The sequence below is a fragment of the Cetorhinus maximus genome, chromosome 14 (genome assembly GCF_964194155.1).
Source record: "Cetorhinus maximus chromosome 14, sCetMax3.hap1.1, whole genome shotgun sequence".
In the NCBI taxonomy this organism is placed as follows: Eukaryota; Metazoa; Chordata; class Chondrichthyes; order Lamniformes; family Cetorhinidae; genus Cetorhinus; species Cetorhinus maximus.
Genome location: NC_135892.1, coordinates 42,429,327 through 42,439,552, shown reverse-complemented (window position 1 = coordinate 42,439,552; position 10,226 = coordinate 42,429,327).

The following is a 10,226-nucleotide window of genomic DNA, read 5'->3' as shown; positions in this document are numbered from 1 at the left end:
TTTGCATTTGAACTTGAAGGATGATTAGCTGTTCTTTCAACAGTTTATGTTCTTGTTGACCTCTTGCCAATTCATGCTGCACTTCATTGCATTGCTTTGTTGTTACTGATAGCTCCAATGCAGCTTTTTTTGAAGCAGTATTCAGCATATTTTTAACTCCTCGTTTGCCAAGGGATTCTTCAAAGGGTCTTTCAGGGCAATGAATTCTTTGAGTAACTTTTCCACCTGCTGTTGTGCCTGGCTGTACTTCTGGTTGAGTTCTTCCAACTCAGCTTTGAGACGAACATTTTCCTGTAGAATTATTTCATGTTCATTTTGCAGGTTTTGTTGCTTGTGGGTGACATCAGGTAACTTTCCTTCATTCACAACCATCTGCTCTCTCCACACTGCCACCTGCTGTTGCAGTTTGGGTACTGTGTTGACATTTTCAAAAAAGCTCTATTTTTAAGCCTTTTGGCTGCTTCTCAGCCCCTTCTGTCCTCTGCACTAAACTCTTCGGCTCATGCACTTCATTGCACTGAAATGGCCTGCGACCATTTGATGTTGTTTGAGTATTGTCTCCCTCACCCTGGGGTCTCCTTGCCCTTTTGGTGCTTTATTGAGGGTGTCCTATACATTTTTTCAAGGTCTATACTCTCCACAACTTGGTGTTTACAATACTTGTCAAAGGCATTTGTATCCCACCAAATGTGGTTGAGGATTCATCTATACCTTCTCTTATGATTACCTTGTCAGTAAATTCACGAAATAAGTACAAAAATGTATTAACTTTCACTACTTCTAATTTTTAAAAATTAATTTATGGGATGTGGGCGTCACTGGATAAGCCAACATTTATTGCCCATCCCTAATTGCCCTTCAGAAGGTGGTGGCGAACTGCCTTTTTGAACTGCTGCAGTTCATGTGGTACACCCAGAGTGCAGTTAGGGAGAGAGTTCCAGGATTTTGACCCAGTGACAGTGAAGGAATAGCGATATATTTCCAAGTCAGGATGGTGAGTGGCTTGGAGGGAAACTTCCAGGTGATGGTGTTCCCATGTGTCTGCTGCCCTTGTCCTTCTAGATGATAGTGGTCGTGGGTTTGGAAGGTGCTGTCTAAAGAGACTTGGTGAGTTCCTGCTGTGCATCTTGTAGATGGCATACACTGCTGCCACTGTGTGTCGGTGGTGCAGGGAGTGAATGTTTGTGGATTGGGTGCCAATTAAGTGGGCTGCTTTGCCCTGGCTGGTGTCAAGCTTCTCGAGTGTTGTTGGAGCTGCAATCATCCAGGCAAATGGAGAGTATTCCATCACACCCCTGACTTGTGCCTTGTAGATGGTGGACAGGCTCTGGGAAGTCAGGAGGTGAGTTACTCGCTGCAGGATTCCTAGCCTCTGACCTGCTCTTGTAGCCACAGCATTTATATGGCTAGTTCAGCTCAGTTTCTGGTCATTAGTAACCCCCAGGATGTTGATAGTGGTGGGGGATTCAGCGATGGTAATGCCATTGAATCTCAAGGGGAAATGGTTGGATTTCCTATTTAAACCTGATGTACTCCTGTAATCTAAAGATTTTCTTCTCCATGACACCCAATTTTGCATGTGGATTGTCCCTTGCATGAGCTCAAATTGGTCTGGTAGTTTTAATTTACTATTCATGGCTGTTTTTAAGAACAGTGGAGTGTAGCTTTAAATTTTTTTTCAAAATGGCGTCACAGCAACCGTTCTTGCTCTCCTTCCTACACCTGTTGGGTTTTGGTGGGCTCCCGCAGCAACCAATGGCCTGATTCTTTAAACTAATCAATTCTACAGAAAATCTTCAAACTAGCTGCTTGGGCCAGGTACTTGGTTTTCTAAGTTTTAATACTCTATAGGAAGGTGATTTTAGGCTCTGGCTGCCGCCTTAAAAACTTTTTTTTCATTCATTTGAGCGCGGCCAATTCAAGTATGGCGGTGACTTTGGACTCAGCTGCAGTGTTCCTTCAACTGCGCTGGTGAAATAATCGGTATGCTGTGCCTGCTTAATACCCTGGTTATGTTTAAAAGTTAAGTTCAGACTTTTAGTGAATTTTGTTGACCCTTTTTGTGATCTAGCTGGATCTTTTGACTCTGCATTTAATCAGGTCTGGCAATGGTATTTTCGCTGAATTTTGCTCACCATTGTTTGATCTGGCTAGGTCCTTTGACTCTGCATTTGATCAGATTTGGCTTGTAATCTGCACAGTGCATTCTCCTTCTGCCCTTCAGCCTTTTTATCTTTTTGGAATTTTGCTCAGCCTTTTGTGATCTGGCTAGGTCCTTTAATTCTGCATTTGATCAGGTCTGGCAATGGAGGTTTTTTAGGTGATCTGCACCTATGTCTTTGATTTAGGTGAACTTTGCTCAGATCAGACTGCCGGTTTCTTTACTGTTTTTCATGTCCTGATATTCTGGGTTCCTTCTCCAGCTCCTTTGAGGTTATGGATTCATTCATTAGTTGTCTTGGGATTTCGGGGTCCATCCCATTCCTGCCACCATGTTGTAAAGATGTTTGGCGTCTCACTAAGAGGTCTGGAGGCTTGTGTGGTTGAACATAAACAATTTATTGTTAACAAACAACTATATATCCAAGGTATAGTCCTAGCTAGGTACTATCATCATGCTGACTTCTCTCAGACTCCCTGCACCACTCTTGACTCCTATCTACTATCATGTGCCTCTCTACATCATACTGTGGGCAGCACTGTTCTCCATTTCCACATTAACCCTTGCTGTGCCGAACACCCTTATACTACAGAAGCTGATCTGCACTTCAACTCCATTTCCTGCATTTGCCTCATATCTCTTGATACCCATATGTCAACAATGTTGTTAAGAAACTAGGAATTCTAGAGGACAAAGAGATTTGGAAGGTTTTCTTTATTGTATCATGGAATGTGGCCATCACTGGCTATGCCAGTATTTATTTCACATCCCCAAAAGCGCTTGACAAGGTGGTGAGCCACCTTCTTGAACCGATGCAGTCCGTGTGGTGTAGGTACAGCCACAGTGCTGTTTGGAAGGGAGTTTCAGGATTCTGATCCAGTGACAGTAAAGAAATGGCAATATAGTTCCAAGTCAGGATGGTGTGTGCCTTGGAGGAAAAATTGCAGGTGATGGTGTTCCCATGTGTCTGCTGCCCTTGTCCTTCTAGGTGGTAGAGGTTGTAGGTTTTGGGAGGTGCTGTTGAAGGAGCCTTGGTGAGTTGTTGCAGTGCATCTTGTAGATGGTACATACTGCTGCCACTGTGTGCCGGTGTGATGGACGTGAATGTTTAAGATGGTGGATAGGGTCCAAGTACACAAATCATGAAAATTAATAGGCAGATAGGAAAAGCAATATAAAAGGCTAATGAAATGTTAGCCTTTATATCAAGTGTGTAGAAATACAAATGGGAGGATGTTATGCTTCACTTCTATCGAACCTTGGTCAGATCCCATCTCAGTTTTGGGCACTGCACCTCAGCAAGGGGGTAATGGTCTTGGAGAGGGTGTAGTGCAAATTAATCATTAGCCATAATCTTAAAACGAGAGCTAGACCATTAGGGACGGACTTTTTCACATAAAGGGTAGCAGAAATCGGGAACTCCCTCCACAAAAAAAAGATTAGTCATTTAAAGCTGTCAAGACTGAGATGGATAAATTATTGTTAGGCAAAAGTATCAAGGAATTTGGAGCAAAGGTAGAAAAGCTGAGTGAAGTGAAGGTCATCCTTGGTCTAAATGAATGGAGCAGAATGTACCAGAAGGCAGAATGACCTCATGTTCCTCTGTTCCTAGTTTCTCCAATCTTTCTGCATTTCTATGATCTTTAACATTAGGAATCAGACTACTGCAAAGAGCTGAGTTACAAGGCAGGACTAGAGCTACTTCTCTGAACTGTTTTCAGCCTTTGAATTCGTCCCATGTCTTAGTAACGAGAACTGGACACTGTACTCAAAGTATAGTTTATAGCATTGTACAATTTGAACATAACTTTGTCTGACTTGTAATCTACCGTTTTGGTTTTATAACTCAAGAATCTTTTGGCTTTGTGAAGGCTGCTCTGTACTGGTCGTACTTGCTAACTGTTACATTTTTTAAGATTCTTGGGTCTTTTACAAATTCATTTTTCACTACTTCAGCACCCCTCATGGAATATGTGTGTTGCTCATCTTTCTTTCCTATGTGCAGCACTTTACACTTGCTGATGACACTAGACCTTAAGAGAGAAGGCCTAAACTAAACATCACCACATTGGTAATAAGACCTTCCTTTCCCTTCAAGCATGGGCTAGTGTTTAATACCTGACGATAAAATACAGAGTATTTATTTCCTGCAGCTCATTACTGTGGTCTATCTGTGATAGATTCCTGAGTATCATAGTTTGCCATAAGTTGCATCATTGAAAACCTAAAAAGCTTCTCTTGCAGCATCACTGGGTCAACCTTAGATTTCCACAATTAAAATGAAATTTTAAATAGATATTTTAAAAAAACAATCCACAAAAGTGATCACAATGAACTTCCTATCTCTGGGTTCAGATGGTGCCATAAATAACTGAAGTTTCAATTTTGTGTTTTGCACGTTTCACCATGAGGATGCTCTTGCATTCTTTCACACCCGTCCATTACTGTATATGATCCTCACTGGTGAATTCTAAATAGATTTTACTCACTTAACTCGAGCCTTACTCAAAAATTTACCCAACCTGGGTTAGGGTTCATGATTAACTCATGAAAATTCTAAAGATGTAACATCATGCCTACTGTAACATCAGATAGACACTGGTCACCTCTCCCTCCATTCCAAGATTAACAAATGGTGTAGACAGGAGGAAATCAAATTCAAAAGACTAAAGTGAAATAGTGAAACAAAAACAAAAAATGCTGGAGAAACTCAGCAGGTCTGACAGCATCTGTGGAGAGAGAGAGACAGAGATAACATTTCGAGTCCGTATGACTCTTCTACAGATCTTCTACAGTGAAATAGTGTTTTAAAATGGTTGATACAGCTCTACTTAGTGGAATTTGATAGGCTGCAAGTCAATAATTACAATAGCTGACAGTCAATTCCTGATGCATGTGTTTGGAGGTATAGCGGGCATGGACTGGGATAGGCCAACGGCAAATTCTTGCTCCTTTTGAGATAATCAAGCATTGTGGACTGCTATCTGAAACTTTGGAACAGGGTGCAGGCTAAGAGACCAGTTCATAATTTATTTTCTCTGCTGGGAAAGGAGAAGACACTCTCTTGGGATGTGTTACAATACCATCAGCATATCATATTTGGTATAAGCCTGTCAAAAGCTTTTATTCTTATCTAATGCTTAAATAAAGCAAAAACGATTGCAACTTTTCAAGCTGTGACAAGTAAATTGGCTGATTTTTACCCCCCTTTGCCAAATTTTCTTCATTATTATTTGGAGGATAATATTTAATGATGAAATACAATTTCATTAGTTTTCATAACCCCTCAGTAGTGTGTGGGCAGGTTATTGACTTGGCAAGAATGAACAGGTGTCCTCCTTTACGATCTCACCCAAGATCAACACATGCACACTTTCCCATGGGAATCACTGGATAGCAAGCAGAAATAGGTGTTAATTGTATATTAATTATATTTAATGAAGCGAGGTGAGGCAAGGCCTTGACATCAGCATTTGACTAAGTGTGGCATCAAGGATCCCTAGCAATATTGAAGTCAATGGGAATTGGTGGGGTGGGGGTGGGGGTTGTTGGGGGTGGGGGGGGGAGGCGGGGTGGGAATCTCTGACTGGTTGGAGTCATACCTAGGCAGATGGTTGTGGTTATTGGAGGCCAATCATCTCAACTGCAAGACATCACTGCAGGAGTTCCTCAGGGTAGTATCCTAGGTCCAACCATCTTCAGCTTCTTCGTCAATGACCTTTCCTTCATCATAAAGTTAGAAGTGGGGACGTTTGTTGATGATTGCACAATGTTCAGTACCAACCATAACTCCTCAGATACTGAAGCAGTCCGTGTCCACATGCAGCATACCTAGATGCAAAGCTAATGTGTTTCCTGGTGCCATGGGGAAAAGGGTAGAGGGAGCCATTTTGCGATCAGATAACAGGCTTCCCTACAAACCCAAGAATATCAGAGACAGACAGCAGTTGCAGTTTTGTCTTGTGTGGTCTGCAGCATCTGAGAGGTAGAGAAAGCAGAAGCAGCCAGGCCTACGCCTTAAGCAGAGAAAATGCTGACTTTGTCATGTACCATATCCTCCAAGGCTGGGTGAATCATATCGCTGCAGACGTCAAACAATTGGTGCTTCTGATTGCTGACCAATGTGTAGCTGCAGATCCTCCTCCTCATGCTCATTATAACATGGAATTGGCAGAGGAGCACTATGACAGCTGAGAGATGCTTCTTGAATGCATTTACCTCATTCATAACCTTATCTATAATTGCTGTCTTCACCCTATCAATGCAAGATCCTATCATTTCAATGAACACACCCATATTTTCATCTAGCACTGCAGCTGTCCAATTCCTTTATCATGGCATGGAACACAGCGCTCTCCCTGCCATGATTGCTTTGAACCATCTCATGATAAGAGGGTAGCTGTACTTCTGTACATCCCGTCAATGAGCTCAGGCCTCCACATAGTACTTCATTGGTGCCATGAATATAATGAACTGAATGTTGTTTGCTTGTTGGCCAACATGCACCATCACCCCATTCTGTTGAATTTTTTTACAGAGTATCACAGAATACATTACCTGCTTCGAGCCATATCTTTATATTTCTGATATCATGCATGGTTACAGTCTTATCGAATATCTGCTGAATGTACTCCTTCAACTGCTTGCTGTTCGACCAACTCTTCCACTTTTTGAATTTTCATGTCTCAGTATTGAAGGGCAAATACTCTGGGGTCAGGATATGGTGAGTATGCACAAATTGAAAAAATATGACACAAACCCTGTTTTTGGTTGCATTGGAATTCAATATGATGATGGCCCTGCAGCCTCCAGAGATATCTGATGGATAAATTGGAAAATTAATAAACAAACAAGAGATTATGAGCTACGAGGTTCTGTGATGTAGTTTAGACATTAGCTCAGTGCTCCCCAAACCTTTTCCCAATGTGACCCCATTTTAATGCTTCAGACTTCATGTGAACCCATGGTGATTGCATAATTTCCTTTCTTTATTAAAGTTTTTGAGTGCGGCGGGGGAGGGGGGCGGTGGTGGGGCGAGGCTCCAGTTGTTGAGTAGAAGAGGAAGGGGGTTGAGAGTGCCCCATTTCTCCCACCTTTACCCCCATCTCCCCCTCTTTCACCTCCCTATCTCCCTCATGATAAAAAAGCAGTTTCTGTGAATAAAAAAAGCTCATAGGCTTTTTTGCAGCATCAGCAATTAGGCCTCAGAGCAGTGTAAAAGGCCATCTTCACCAACAAAAAAACCCCCCAAAGATTTAAAGGGCTTCACAGCTGTCCAAAATCAGTCCGAGCTTCATGGCAGCCATTGCTTCCTTGGAGTTTGGACCCCAAAATCTTGTCTTATTACCCCCAATCCCACAGTTTGGGAAACTCTATCTTAGCACCTCAAACTCTCTCAGCAGCACCTCACTCCAAGTTGTAACACTATCATTGGTTCCTTGGTGGAGAATGACAAGAGTGGTCCACTCTCACTTACTTCAAGTTTTTCTTCAGCCATTAGTCCTTAACCCTTTCCATAATGCCATGGTCAGTTTGTTCATCCATCCATAAGATTTTGCCCACTTTCACATGGGCAGCAAGTATCTCATACTGCTGGATAGGGGCAAAGAACAAGGCTTCTCCAGCACTGCAATGAGGTCCTCTTCCCTGCTTGACTTGCGGTCACACCTTCCTGTCTGATCACTAACCAGACCTGCACCACTACTTCACCTAAAGGTGTGACTGCCGCCTGGATCAAAGTTTCCAGGTAACTTTCCCTGTCCCTGATTCCCTGCAGTGTCTGCATCTTGGACTCTAACACTTCAACTGCTCAGTGCCAAGTTCCTTGAGATGCAGACACTTACTGTGCAGAAACCTATGGCATTTGTTGAAACTAGGGGCTGGGAATTTTTAAAAAAATTCAATCATTGTATGTATAAGTGTAAGTGAATTAAAAAAAGGAGTATTAGAAAATAGATCTAGAGACATTAATTAAAAGTTTAAACAAGGTACTAACTAGGTTCTAAAAGAGGGAACAGAGATTGTTATTAGATCATGGATGGGCAGCTGAGGCCTGTTGCTTGCAATTCCTGCACCAAGTGGGAATTAAGACATTTCATGGGTCTTGGGGGGATCACATGTGGAAGAAGTGTTTCCAATTTTTTGAGCTTGAGCTCGGGATTTACGAGCCTGAGGAGCATCTGGACTCATAGGACAGGATTTTCAGGTGGTCAGGCGGGTGCAGCAGGTGGGCCCGGGAGCAGCTGGGAAACAGTCCGCAGCCCATGACCGGGCCCCAACCACCATTTCACGTTGGCAGGCTAATTAACAGCCAGGCAGCATGAAACGTGCATTGAAAGGCTCAGTGCTGCCGGGGAGGAGGGCGAGTGCTGAAGTCTGCACAGGCACAGGGGAGCGTGCAATGAAAGTTTCCCCGTGCCAGAGCTGCCTCGGGCAGCTGAAGAACTTTAAAACCAAAAATAAAGATTTGGAAATCCTAAAAAAAAATGTCCCTGCACAGGACTCACTCACATGAACATATACATAATAAAAATTATGTCAAAACATTTAAAAAAAAATTAATGTTGGAAACCTCATCCTGCCCGTGGATGAGGTTTCCTCAAAAATGCAAAGGCCGCTTGACTGATTTGCCCGCCCACCAACCATAACGTTGGATGGGCAGCAAAAAATCCCTCTTAATTAATACTTCAATCGACTCAACAGGCCTCTTAACTGTCGGCGGGAGAGCTGCTGACTCTCGCACACGCCCGTGATGACATTGGGACACTCGCCCGACATCATCACGCGCTATTTTATGCCTGATCGGGCCAGGCGCATACCTGCCAAAATTCTGCCCATGGTGGAGAATTAGGAGGATGAGAGTTTCCAAGATTGTATGTTCCAGGAGGTGGTCACCCCACAGGCAGTAAAAGCTCAGGATAGTAGATGGGTGACCATCCGGAAGAGTAGAAAAAAGTAGAAAATGCAGAAGTCTTTGGGTTATATGCCAATCTCAAACTGGTACTCAACATTGGAGATTGCTGGAAATCAAGGAGTGCCATCCAAATCGTGGCACCAATGTGGGAGGGAGTGAAAAGGAGGGAACATCAAAGAGTAGGAATGCAGTTGTTAGAAAATTCCATAGTTCAAGAACAGACAGGCATCTCTGTAATTGTCACTGTGAGTCCTATATGGTGTGTAGCCTCCCTGGTGCCCGATTAAAGGACATCACAGAGAAGGTACAGTATATTCTGCAAAAGAAAAGTAGTGAGCCTGAAGTTGTGGCTCGTGTCAGTGCCAACGACATAGAGAATCAGCAGGTATTTAGCTCCTGAAAATGTGACTGTAGGATCTAAGGAGGAAGTTAAAAAATAGGACCTCAAAAGTAGTGATCTCTGGATTACTTCTAGTGCTTCATGCTAGTGAGAGTAGAATTAGGAAGATAATTGCATGGTTTGAGGCATGGTGGAGGAGGGAGGGCTTCATATACTTGGGGCAATGAGACCAGTTCAGAGGCAGGAGATACCTTTCAAAACGGATGGGTTGCACCTCAACATGTCTGGCACCAATGTCTTCATGAGGAATTTCACTGGTTGGGGAAGTTTTAAACTAAATTGGCAGTGAGCTGGGCAATAGCAAATTTAAGTAGAAAAGAGGAATAGATGCATAGGTTGAGAATGTTCGGACGAGAGAAGAAAGTTGTACCATATTAGATTCACCAGACCCTCCTCCTCCAATGCCTCTCCACGATTGTCCAGCTGGGTGGAACTGCTGTCATGTGGTTCCACTCTTATCGATCTAATTGCACTTGTATAAGACACTGGTTAGGTCTCATCTGGAGTACTGCATCCAGTTCTGGGCACCATACTTGAGGAAGGATGAGAAGGCATTGGAGAGAGTGCAGACAAGATTCACATGAATGATTCCAGAGATGAAGAACTGTAGCTATGAGGATAGATTGGAGAGGTTGGGACTCTTTTCCTTAGAGAAAAGAAGGCTGAGAGGAGAGAGGCTGACTGGAGTCTGGAACAAACTTCCTGAAAGGGTGGTGGAAGCAAGTTCGATCGAGGTATTCAAAAGGGAATTG